Here is a 13,765-nt window from a genome sequence, read left to right on the forward strand (position 1 = left end):
ATCCCCGCTTCAGTCCATCCTGAATACGGCTGCCAGACTCATTCACCTTTCCAACCGCTCCGTTTCCGCCACCCCCCTCTGCCAATCACTCCACTGGCTTCCGATTGCGCAACGGATCAAATTCAAAATCCTAACGCTGACGTACAAAGCCGTCCACCATACTGCCCCGAACTACATCACTGACCTAATATCCAAGTACCGCCCAGCATGCACACTCCGCTCCTCACAAGACCTCCTTCTCTCTAGTTCCCTGGTCTCCTCCTCCCATGCCCGCCTCCAGGACTTCTCCAGGGTGTCACCCATCCTCTGGAACTCCCTGCCCCAACCCATCAGATTATCACCTACTCTCCTCTCCTTTAGGCGCACCCTGAAAACCCATCTCTTCAGGGAAGCCTACCCCACCCCCTGCTAACTTGCCGACCTCCTCCACTCTTCCTACCACTCCATCCCCCACAGCTATCTCCTCCTGTACCACCATCCCCTCCCTCCTAGATTGTAAGCTCCAAAGAGCAGGGCCCTCGATCCCCTCATGTTTTGCATTGTATTGGTATTGTTCTGTCACATGTTCTGTCCCCCTTTGTAATGTACAGCGCTGAGCGAACTATTGGCGCTTTATAAATACTGTATAATAATAATAATAATACCGAGCATCCCGGCGTATGGAGAGATGGAACAAGGTGAAAAGGAGGCCAAACACACGAGACCAAAAACGAAACAGTCTCGGGCATGACCACCAGATATGCAAAACATCTCCACGATGGCCACAGCCCCGAAAACATTGATCACTACAGGCAGGGTTAGCCCGGGCCAACCGAGCCGTATTTTTTTATTTTTAACACGTGTTGGGGAATTTTATTTTTTTGGGTCATGGTGGACTTGGGCTTTAAGAACATCTGAAAGCATTTCCTTTCTATCTGACTTCTTTTCTATTTAATATCCTGTTTTCTATTCCCTTTCATTCAATTCAATATATTTTCATTATCAGTAAATGGCTTAGTATATATTATTTAATTGTGGGTTAAGAACAATCTAAATCGTGTTTCAGATATAATATCTAACAAACTTATACAAAATTGAAACTGTTTATTATGGAAATCAATGCTAAAATGACAATATTTCAGTCATGGAGAGATGAAGACTGTTTATTTATTCACGCGCCCCCTTAGAGAAGTTCATTTATTGATTGATTTTACTATGAAAAATTCTGATTGACGTATTTTGTTCATAAGTATATATATTTTTACCACTTCTCTGAGTCAGTATAGGAGGGGTTTTCTTTCTGCTCTAGGAGGATACAGAACCCTTGACCTCTGTCTGGACAGTGCTGATTGGCCCTGTGCTGATCGCATGCAATTTAGCAATACACACTAAACTGAGCATGTGCAGAATGGCTATGGGTTCAGTCTGTCTTATCAGGAGACGTGGGTGTAGGATTATAACTTTTTTTTTTTTCTATGGTTGAACTGGGTGAACTTTTGTCTTTTTTCAGCCAGACTAACTATGTAACTATTTGAGAGGGGCAGAGAAGACAGGATCAAACAGCCTTTTTAACCCCTTCAGGCCGGCACCTCCCGGCCCTTTAACCACTTGCCCTCCTGAGGATTTACCCCCTGTAATGACCAGGCCTCTTTTTGCTACTTGGCGCTGCACTAATTCAACTGATAATTGCGCGGTCATGCAATGCTGCACCCAAACGAAATTTACGCCCTTTTTCACACAAATAGAGCTTTCTTTTGGTGGTATTTGATCACCTTTGCGCTTTTTATTTTTCACGCTAAACAAAAAAAGACCAAAAATTTTGAAGAAAAACGATATTTTTGTATACTAATAATGGAGGCGATCAGCGACTTATGGCGGCGATCAGCGACTTATGGCGGGACTGCGGCGGACATTCTGACACTGGGGGGGGAACTGACTTGGGGTCAATGATATCCCCAGTGACACCAATACAGTGATCAGTGCAAAAAAAAAAACACTGACACTGTACTAATGGCACTGGGGAGGAAGGGGTTAACTTTTTTATTCACTGAAAGGGTTAACTGTGTGAGGGGAGTGTTTTACTAGGGGGCGGGGGTGTGTACTGCATGGGAACATGCTGATCCGGAGAGATAAACTTTTCTCTCCGGATCAGCATGTCAGGAGCTGACAGGGAACTGACAGAAAGCAGAGCTACTGCAGCCGTGCTCTCTGTCAGTGATTGCCACTAATCGGCGGGACACAGCTGGTAATGACCGGCCGTGACCCGGCAACTGACACCGGTGGCTGTGATCGGTGGTGCAGGTAGGGCGGCGGCGCGCCTCGAGCGTGCCCCCTACCTGTTTTGCAAACGCACGTTTTAGAAACGTGCTTTTGCCCAGCCGTGCCGCCCTGCCACCATATTTCTACAGTGGCTGGGTGGGAAGTGGTTAAAAGTTTCAGAAGCCGAGAGGCGGGGCGAGGTTTAGGGTCATGTGACCGCCATGATGCGCCGTCACGGCGGTCACATGATCGGGAAAGGTCCTGATCGAAAGAGGAGATCGGGACCTTTCCGTGAGTACCGGACATGTGTGCTGGGCACAGGGCGCTCGCTCTCGGCACATATGTCCTTTTTTAATAGAACGGTGTCTAGGCCCAGACGCGGGGAGGCCTCACTTTTGCGTTTGGCCGACATGAAGAGGTTAAATAATGCGGAGGATTAACCCCTTAGGTTCCACAGTGAGTATAACCAGCATGCTTTACTGCATCTACAGACCGATTTCACTGTTGTGGATTCAGTAACACTTTTACGCCTAGACAGTCTGGTCGCAGTTTTCCGAGCGTTTCCGCGTAGATCCGGCCATCTCTGCTGCCTTTTCCTGCCATCTTTACTTGACGCGCTCTTGTAACTTTCTCATTTTCGGCATACCGGTTCCTTTAAAATTTGAAGCCAATGTAGTTTTTCCGCGAACGGCCGATCATAACATATAAACCAGGGAATGCCGCAAACACTCACATTTTTAAAATCCAGATATCTGACAGATGGATAGTTGATAAAACTTCATCCGCTACAACCCCCCCGCGATGCCTCGTTCCTCCACCACAAACACACTCCAGCATCTTAGCGCCATAGAGATCCGTTGGAGAGCTTCGGCGACCAGCTGTCAGTAACAAAATCTGCTCTAACCGCCGGCGCGCGGGGGGACTCGTTCCGCGTTCTTTAAAAATTGAGGTCCTTAAAGTTTTAAAAACATGTTCAAGTGGCTCGGGTGACATCTCGCAAGTTTATTGCGCATTCAGAGAGGCCCGTTATGTAAGAACATTTGCCGTTTGATATGCAGAGAATAATTAAGCAAGGAGCAGCTAATTTCAAATGCTTTGCAGGGATTTTTTTTTTTTTTTTTTTTTCGATGTGTAAAAATATTTTATCTGTTTAATCAGTGGAATGGAAGTGTATGTTGTACATGCAGCCCTTAATTGGATGGCGAAAGCCTGCATGGGTCACTTGGGAGAGGAGCAATTACTAAGTCAAGCATTGTCCTTACAGCGTCGGAGAAACCGCTTCTCCAGACCGCCAGAAAAGTGTCGGCAATTCTCCGGCGCCGGTGCCTTGCCAGGATCGGATCACCGTGGATTCTGTATGTCTGGGCCCTTGGCTGTAGCTAATTATTAGCTACGCATGCAAGTATCCTTTCCAATTGCTCCTAACTGCTGTTCTGCGGCACCAGCTTTTCTATGCCGCTCTTCCCTCCACAAATATCCCACTTTACCCCTTCCCAGAGGCGTCCCTAGGGTTGGTGTCACCCGGTGCGGTCACACATGGTGACAACCCCTCCGATGATCCCCGCAGATCGTTGGTTCGTATACAAACCACCTGCCTGGAGTTTGCATGTTCTCCCTGTGCCTGAGTGGGTTTCCTCCGGCTACTCCAGTTTCCTCGCACACTCCAAAACAGGGGCAGACTGACAACTCATGGGGCCCCCGGGCAATAGGAGATCATTGTGTCCTTTCCCAAACTCAAAAAAGCCTATGAAAAAGGTACCAGGGGCATCTCATGGGGCCCCCTACTGACCCCAGGCCCTCAGGCAGTGCCCGAGTTTCCAAATGGTCCAAAGACATGCTGGTAGGTGAATTGGCTCATGTCTAGATTGGCCCTAGTATGTGTATGTATGAATGTGAGTTAGGGACCTTAGATTGTACGCCCCTTGAGGGTTAGGGACTGATGTGAATGTATAATATATATGTAACGTGACGGCGCTATATAAGTACCTGAAATAAATAAATAACTCTCCCTGATCCTCGCTGGTGCTGACATCTTTGTGCCGGTTTTTGGCCATATTTAATGGCCGGCGCTGGGATGACATCACTCCTGCACATGTGCAAGAGCTTGTCATCCGGGCACACAGGGATGGGGCTGGTGGCTGTAAGCTGAGCTGCGCATGTGCAACTCGGCGTATATGCCAGCGATCGCTGTGAGCAGGCAGGAAGGTGTTTTTTATTGCAGATGACACAGTGGGGGAGATTTACTAAAGCTGGAGCACTCATACTCTGGATCAGCGGGTGCATGTCAGCCAATCAGCTTCTTTCTTCAGTTTTTTAAATTAAGCTTGGACAATAAAACCTGGAAGCTGATTGGTTCCTATGCAGAGCTTCATCAGGTTTTGCACTCTCCAGTTTTAGTATATAACCCCCATTGCGAGTCTCTTTTGCGACAAAGGGCTTCCACCTCGCAGTGAACGGCAGCAGAACTCGAGATCCACTTTTAACCACTTCCCATCCGGCTGCAGTATACAAACGGCCAGACAGTGGCAGTGCAGGGGCGGGTTTCCGTTCATAAACGCCGCCCGCCATTTTGGATTGGGAGCGCGCAGCACAGCGATCTGGTGCCCGATGTGTCTGGCGGACACAACGGAACACCGATCTCTGTACGGGACCTCAGTGTGAGGTCCCGATCATGTGATCACTGATTGGCCAATCAGTGATCAAATGAATAGGTGTAAGCAAGATGTCAATTCTGACATCATTACTTACTACTAGTGAAACCTGTGAATGATCACAGAGATCACATGGTACAGGGCTATTCACAGCAGCCTTGTACCATGTGACAAGCTGTGACCAATCACAGCTTTCACAGTATTTCTCAATGGCTGCAAGAATGCAGCCAGAGAGAAGGAGAAATGATTGCTTTTACAGCCTTTATGGGTGTAAAAGCAATCAGTGTAAAAAACATAAATAATAATATAAAAAAATAAAATAAAAATGTTAAAAAATGTTTTTAAAAATTATACTTTTTGATTATAAACTAATTTGGGTTATTTTTTTTACTAAAAAAACTGAATACATTTTGGCCAAGATTTATGAAGAAAGATTATTTATTTGCAAAATTTTATAAGAAAAACTTTTTTTTCCAAAATGTTTGGAATTTTTCATCTATATAGCCAAAAAAATAAAAATCCCAGTGGTGAATAAATACTACCAAAATAAAGCTTTATCTGTCTCAAAAAAATGCTAAAAGATTCATATGGGTACAGTGCTGCATGACTGCGCAAATGTCATTCAAAGTGCGACAGCTGAAATATTGGCCTGAACAAGGAAGGGGGTAAATGTGTCCGGACTGGAAGGGGGTGAAAGCGTCCGGACTGGAAGGGGTGAAAGTGTCCGGACTGGAAGGAGGTGAAAGTGTCCGGACTGGAAGGGGGTGAAAGTGTCCGGACTGGAAGGGGGTGAAAGTGTCCGGACTGGAAGGAGGTGAAAGTGTCCGGACTGGAAGTGGGTGAAAGTGTCCGGACAGGAAGGGGGTGAAAGTGTCTGGAATGGAAGGGGGGGGAAGTGTCCGGCTTGGAAGTAGGTGAAAGTGTCCGAACTGGAAGGGGGGGGGAAGTGTCCGGACTGGAAGGGGGTGGGGAAAGTGTCCGGAGTGGAAGGGGGGAGAAGTGTCCAGCCTGGAAGGGGGGGAAAGTGTCCGGACTGGAAGGGGGGGGAAAGTGTCCGGACTGGAAGGGGGTGAAAGTGTCCGGACTGGAAGGGGGGGGGGGAAGTGTCCGGACTGGAAGGGGGGGAAGTGTCCGGCCTGGAAGGGGGTGAAAGTGTCCGGACTGGAAGGGGGTGAAAGTGTCCGGACTGGAAGGGGGTGAAAGTGTCCAGACTGGAAGGGGGGGGAAAGTGTCCGGACTGGAAGGGGGGGAAAGTGTCCGGACTGGAAGGGGGTGAAAGTGTCCGGACTGGAAGGAGGTGAAAGTGTCCGGACTGGAGGACTGGAAGGGGGTGAAAGTGTCCGGACTGGAAGGGGGGGAAAGTGTCTGGACTGGAAGGGGAGGAAAGTGTCCGGACTGGAAGGAGGTGAAAGTGTCCGGACTGGAGGACTGGAAGGGGGTGAAAGTGTCTGGACTGGAAGGGGAGGAAAGTGTCCAGACTGGAAGGGGGTGAAAGTGCCCGGACATGAAGTGGTTAAACAAAGTTGCAAATACATCCGATTCCAGGAAAGGAAGTCAACCGGTCAGTCGCCAAAAAAAGCACAATTGCCAAGACCGTTCTCCTACCCTCCCCCCCCCTCCTCCACCTTTGGCAGCCGCTGTAAAATACTGGTAATAATATGCCGAAACGGCTAGAAATAAGATGCGGAAATTCAGCCTAATCAGGAGAATGTCAGTAGTACACGGGGGAGCTCCAATCTTGTCTATATTTATTTAATAAACATTTAATGGGCATCTTGTAAACAGATTAATTCTCGATGTCTCCTCTCCTTCTTTCCCTCTGGTAGAAGAGGATCTTATTGATTTTAATTTATTACGGGTCATTATATGTTATTATTTGTTAGAGGATATACAATATAGATGACTAAATTCACCTGTATAATTAATACAAACAGCAGCAGGAAGAAGAAGAATCAAAGTGGAAGCTCGGCGTGTAAATCATCATTTGTGGAGCCGGAACACTCGTGGGAAGAGAGGAAGGAGGAAATCTGCAGCCTGTTTGAGGTTCCGCACTGCGTACGGACGTGCCTGGGGGCTGCGTGGAAAGGGGAGGGGGGTGCACAGGAAAGGAGAGGGTTAAAGGAAGCATACAAGCTGCTGTTTGCGAAACTGCAAATTGCCTGGATTTCAGAATGTTCCAGGGATCGCTCGGAAGATGTATATGGAACCTCATCTCAAGGTGGTGCCCAAATCATTCCTTCTGCTCCTCCCGAGACCTCCCGCTGTCTAGCTCCATCGTCACCTCCTCCCATGCACACCTTCAGGACTTTACCAGAATGTCTCCCATTCTCTGGAACTCTCTACCCCATGATGTCCTGTATGCGTAAGGAGTGCAGCGCTAGTAATAGGATAAGAAAAAATGACCTAAAATTGAAAGTTCATAAGATTCATAAATAAAGTTCATAAAATGTGCATAGGATCCCTCCTTGTAGTGAAAAACTTGTGTCTGGAAACAATGGTATAAATGCGCACTCACCAGAAGCGCATATGAAATGCGCATGTAAATATATCCACTGTGGACCACTTAGGCAGGCGGGGTATGGCCAAGGGCGTATTTACCACAAGGCAAACAAGGCACTTGCCTAGGGTGGCATTTTTCAGGGGGGCAGAACCTCCCCCCCAGAAGAAGGGATGAAAGAAAGGACCATGGGTACCAGGTGGGATCCAAGAGAGGCTGTGGGCTGCTTGATGGTGTATGTAGAACCTGACTTTCGTTCCTGGGGATGTCCGGAGCTGTGAAGATGAGTGTCTTTCTCTCTATCGCCAGGGGTAGGGGGTTATGAAAAGCTCTCCTAGGTGGGGGACATGGGGTTTTGTTGCTCAAGGTCAGACTCTCTCCATGGGAGGGGGAAGGGGGGTGTTGGTCGATGTCTGTGGGGGCAGACGATTTTTATTTTGCCTAGGGCAGCAAAAAACCTGAATACACCACTGGGTATGGCAGGTAACTGGTGAGCTTCCTTCTAGGGATAGGTCAGCGCAGCAGCAGGTCTTGGGTTTAAGGTAGAGATCTGCCAATCCAGAGGTCCCCTTTAGGTTGGATGGGTGCTTGGCTGGTTACAGGGCTCCCCTCCTCCGGATACTGGTAGGTGAGGGCCATCTGTAGGCTTAATAGCTCATAAAAGAGTTAACGTCTAGCCTGGCAATCCTTGAAAACTCCAGGGAAGCCTACCCCACCTGCACCTAAAAACTGTACTTCGGCCACCTCCATCAGATCATACCCTGAAGCTATTACGTTTTGTAGCACCTCACCCGCCCTTTAGATTGCGAGCGCCGTGACCTGGGCCCTCCTATCCCTTCTGTATTGAACTGTATTGTGATTGTACTGCCCCCCTTTATATTGTAAAGTTCTGCGCCTACTGTTGGGGCAATATCAGGGGTGGACTGACCATTTGGAAACTTGGGCACTGCCCGAGGGCCCAGGGTCAGTAGGGAGCCCCATGAGATGCCCCTGGTACCTTATCATAGGCTTTTTTGAGTTTGGGCAAGGACACAGGGGCCCCATGATCCCCTATAGCCCGGGGGCCCCATGAGTTGTCAGTCCACCCCTGGGCAATATAAATCCCGTATAATATTAGTACCGGGGATGTTGCCTTCACTCTGACTTTCTATTCGGCACAAGAAGCAGCCAAGCAAGTAGCATTCTATGGACTAAGCTACAGGTGCCATTTTAACTGCTACTGAGAGATGTAGGCCTCGTGCACATGGACGTTTGTAGTTCTAGCGCAAAACTGATGGCGTTTCCCCACGCCAGAGGTGCCGCAGCCAGCCATAGAAGTGAATGGCTGTACACCCCTGTACCCATACAACCAGGGCCGTGGATAAGGGGGAACCACCATTCTTCTTGTATGGGGCCCAGGCCAGCAGGGGGGCCCAAGAAGGGTGAGCAGGGAAATTACTGGAACCAATCCCCTGTATGGCTCTATGCAGCAGCTGAAAGCTGGCTTCTTGTCCTCCCCCCCCCCCCCACAGCTAGCTTTCAGCTGCTGCAGAGAGAAACATACAGGGGATCAGTTCCAGTAATTTACCAGCCCCTTCCATGCTTGAATGAACACGATGAGTGATCGGTACCGATCACTTGCTGTGTTCATTCATAACTGAAGCATAGTAAGCTGTGTTTTTTTTGTGGGGATGGAGCCCTTTTAGGTTTGCTGTATGGGGTACTGTGGTTTGGGGGGGGGGGGCTGTCAGGTTGGCTGTAAGGGGTCCCGTGGTTTCCAACAGCAGCTCTGCATACAACGCATGCGCGTGCAATGTATTTCCCAAACACACAACTTCCATTGTACACGCATGCATGGGTAGACACCGATGCACAGAAGCCCCACAGGTGTGACCTATTCATTTCAATGGGCTGCCCTATACATGAGAAAAGCAGAACAGAGACGTTCCTGACCCTTTTCCAACAACGTGCCCCTCTGAGCCAAAGGGTGCTGCAGCATGTGGTTTGCGTGCTTGAAAATGCCCTCAATGCCCTCACCCCCCAAAAAAAAAAATTTAAATAAAATTTCAATAACATTACACTAAAATCATTAATAGTGGGCAACAGGGGGAATCAGATCCTGGACAGGGAAGGTGATCGCTGAGGCGGGGGGAGGGGGCAATTACGGAAACCGATCCCCTGTGTGTCTCCCCCTGCAGCAGCTGAAAAATGATGGGAGAGAGAAATGGAGAAGCCAGCTTCAGCTGCTGCTGGGACAGACACCCAGGGGATCAGTTCCTCTAATTGTATCCCCCCCTCCCGCATGCTTTACCGATCACCCCCTTTCCTGCTCATATCCAATTCCCCTGCTGCCCGGACCCCCTGCTGTCCCAGGCCCCATACAGGAGGACTGGTGCTACCCCTTTATCAGTGGCCCTGGGTGTCACCCTAGGACAGAAAGTGTGACAGGACTACAGAACCCCTTCCCTTCTCCTGTTCTCCATAGCATAGTGGAGAGGTGTTCTGTAGTCCCCAGGGAAAGCTGAGATCAATACAGATTGGTAACAGCCAGCAAAGGCAGAGAGCACAGGAAGGTACCAGCTCACTAGATTTCTGGCAGGATCAACACTTCCATACACTTTTTAGGTAAACTCCGGGATAATCAAAGATTGTATAAAACAACCTGTCCTGTGTATACTTCTTGGATCGTGGTGAATCTTTGTGTATTTCTTCCTGATCTGTGCAGTAGTGAGACTTCCTGTAATAAAGACCGCACACTGCTACCCCCTCTCCTTGTGCATGGTGACTGGTCTTGTCGCCGCCCCCTCCTGTGTTTTTCTATAGTGGGTGGAGCCTGCTGGGTCTCTGCTCTCTGCACAACGGACAGCACAGTGATGATGTCACTACTACTTAGATATGGTAATACCTGGCTTTGCAAAGGCATTTGTTGGACTTATATCCTTTGTGGCCAGGGGCGGACTGACAACTCATGGATAGAGGATCATGGGGCCCCTGTATCCTTGCCCAAACTGAAAAAAGCCTATGAAAAAGGTACCAGGGGCATCTCATGGGGCCCCCTACTGACCCCGGGCCCTTGGGCACTGCCCGAGTTTCCAAATGGTCAGTCCGCCCCTGTTTGTGGCTATTTAGTATATTCAAATGACTGTTTTTTGTGCCCAGAGTTCAGCTTTAAATAATATTTGTAAGAAAATATGCTTTTTGAGTATATAGATGCCTTTTTCCAGGATAACGCCTCGTATAATTAAATTTGTCTCCTTCGGAAGAGCTGCAAATAAAAACTGATAATCCCATTACACCCCCTGGTGGCTAATTAGCCATTCTGCTCACGTCAGTGCGTGCCGTTCATAAGATACATAAAAACCGTGATGCATTATGTATTGCGATCTTGCAATTTCTTTTTTTTTTCTGCCTCTTTTCGGGGCTGATACGAAGGCATAGCCCTAACACCAGCCCGAGCTAATTTACAACAACTGTCATCCTCCGGCTTCCCTTACAGGAGCCTATCTCTTCCAGCGGAGACGGCGCCGTGCCTCTCCACGCACCTACAATCTCCATGAAATATGCAAATCGCCGCGCTTGTCACAACTGGCACAATATCTAACAACTCCCAAGGTGAAAATGTACCCATAAAACAGCAATAAAAGGATTCTTATTTTATGGCTTCCAAAGGGTTTTTTTTTTTTTTTGGCCCTTCCTCGGTTTTCCTTTTATCAGCATTTCCAGACCAATGCCGGTTAGAGTCATTTTCTTTTTTAATGTTTAAAGAATGAATCCGCACTTTTACAAACTATGGGGTTCTGTGAAGGTGAGTTGGTCAAAAGTCGTTGTCCTATGCTTGTCTGTGCATCCAGTGTTGGGTGAAGTAGGGATGTTGTATGGTCAGTGGGAGCACAAGGTGAACTTCTGGAGTTTTGGCATCTAAGGTGTCCACACGCTTTACAATCATGTCATGGATCTACCAAGAGATATGTAGTGCAAGGGCCTGATTGCATAGAATAGGGTTTCTCAATCATGGTACCCTTCAAAAATAAAAAATGGTGAGGCACCCCAGTACAAAATGTAAAAAATGTTACTTATCAAGCAGAAACCTGAACCTAAGACAATGCACATAACCACCTTGATGGAAATAACTTCACATCAGAAGCTCCCCTCACATCAGAGGTCTTCCCATCATATCAGAGGTCCCCTCATCACATCAGATGTGCCCCATTACATCAGAGGTTCTCCTGTCACATCAGATGTCCCCCATTACATCAGAGGCCCTCCCATCACATCAGAGGCCTCCATTACATTAGAGGACTTCCCATCACATCAGAGGTCCCCCCCATCACATCAGAGGTCCTCCCATCACTTCAAAGGTGCTCCCATCACATCACGAGTCTTCCCATCACATCAGAGGTCCCCTCATCACATTAGAGGTCCCCCCCATCACGTCAGAGGCCCTCCTCTCATATTGGAGGTCCTCTGATCACATCAGAGGTCTTCCCATTACATCAGAGGCCCCCCCATCACATTAGAGGCCCCCATTACATAAGAAGTCTTCCCATCACATCAGAGGTCCTTCCATTACATCAGAGGTCCCCTATCACATCAGAGGTCCTACCATCACTTTGGAGGTCCCCATTACATCAGAGGTTCTCCCATCACATCACAGGCCCCCATCATGTAAGAGGTTTCCCCTTCCCATCAGAGGTCTCCCAATCACATCAGAGACCCTCTTCATGCCAAAGGTCCACACATCTGTTACATCTGTAGATTTGCAAGATGCCATCAGCATCTGCAACAAGGAGTGGAATGCAGCCTGGCCGGTCTACACCCAAAGAGGAGGCTTTCTAAAGTGAGGTAGACGTAGTCCCTGCACTGTCTGGGACCCTTTCTTACCTCTAAGCACTGTCCCTGCCAGACAGGGAACCTGTCCCTATGCTAGCCACTCACATAAAGCATGCCAAACCTAGTCTTAAATAGACTGCCTGCCCCAAGATCACATGGGGCACCAGCGTCCAATTGGAGAGCTGTTTCCTCACAACTTCCTTCCCTTTCTGCAGTGCCACTTTGGTCGAGCGCCACCTGCAGTGGGTAGTATAGGCTGCACCTGCCTACACGTGTTGTAGCGCAATGCGTGGCAGCCCACTTAGGCTTTGTTTACACAGACAGACGGTGGTGGTAAAAACTGGCAGTTGACCTTTTGCCACTTGGTAAAGATGGCTTAGAAGAAAGGTGGCGGTGGTTGGAAGGTTCTTTGGGGTGATTCTATATACCCCAATCTCACCTAACACCTGACCTCACCTAACAACTAACCTCCTTCATTCCTCCCACCACTCCATCCCCCACAGCCATTTCCTCCTGTATCACCTTCCCCTCCCTCCTAGATTGTAAGCTCGAAAGAGCAGGGCCCTCAAACCCCTCGTGTATTGTATTGTCACTGTCTTGTCTCATGTTCTGCCCCCTTGCTATTGTACAGCGCTGAGCATACCCTTTGGCGCTATATAAATACTGTATAATAATAATAATTACTGCACTCTTTAAGATGCTTTGGGATACCGCTGAGAATGAACGACACCATACTGCAACGTATTGGTACAGTAACATGCCCACTAACGTGTGTTAACGCAAAGCCATAGTGTGACCAGCCCCTAAACAAAACCTGTACCAATAGAAAACACAGAATGTTGCCATTGTTTCCAAAAATCTTTATTGCTTGTCTGCAATTATTATCCAGTAGCTTCAACCCTTTCTGAGCCACCAACCCTGAATGAGTTCGCCAATCTGTAGTTCTGGCTCAACTGCCTGCTAGTAAGCAACCCTGAACATTTGGAAGCCAATATGGGCCCAGGCAGTTAGAATTTTCATATAGAAGTCCACATTGGCCGCTAACATGGTTCTCTCATTGTGAGTTTCCTTTAAAAACTGTCCGAAAACGTCTGATAGTTCTACCAGGAACAGGGCCCAGGCTTCTTTTTCTGTATTGGAAATGCAATCTTTTTACGGGAAATACATTAAGCAATTAAAGTATGATCCACTCCATGTAGCTGGGGAGAAGCCATGAGTTGTGAAAATAGAAACATGCTTCACATAGTTGTGACAGATTCTGTGACGGGCCAGAAATATCTGCTTAACACCTATCTGCTTCCAGGAACAGAATAATCTATCAGGAAACATCTAAACAGATCACGCACGCCAAAAGCGCGAGCGTTCATACGTCTACAGAAAACACGAGTCTACCCTCCCCTCCGACATCCCAGGGATGAAGATGAATAGTGTGAAATCACTATCAGTATGCCGAAAACTACGAGGATGGGAGGTGCTCACTGCACCTTCAGAATATATGTGTCACTTGGCTGTTGTGCCAACCAACTGGCTTTATTACCCAGTGACCTCAAACAACTGGTACATACTTGGC

Source organism: Staurois parvus, unplaced genomic scaffold (genome assembly GCF_062004578.1).
Source record: "Staurois parvus isolate SC_StPar_1 unplaced genomic scaffold, SC_StPar_1.0 ptg001018l, whole genome shotgun sequence".
NCBI lineage: Eukaryota > Metazoa > Chordata > Amphibia > Anura > Ranidae > Staurois > Staurois parvus.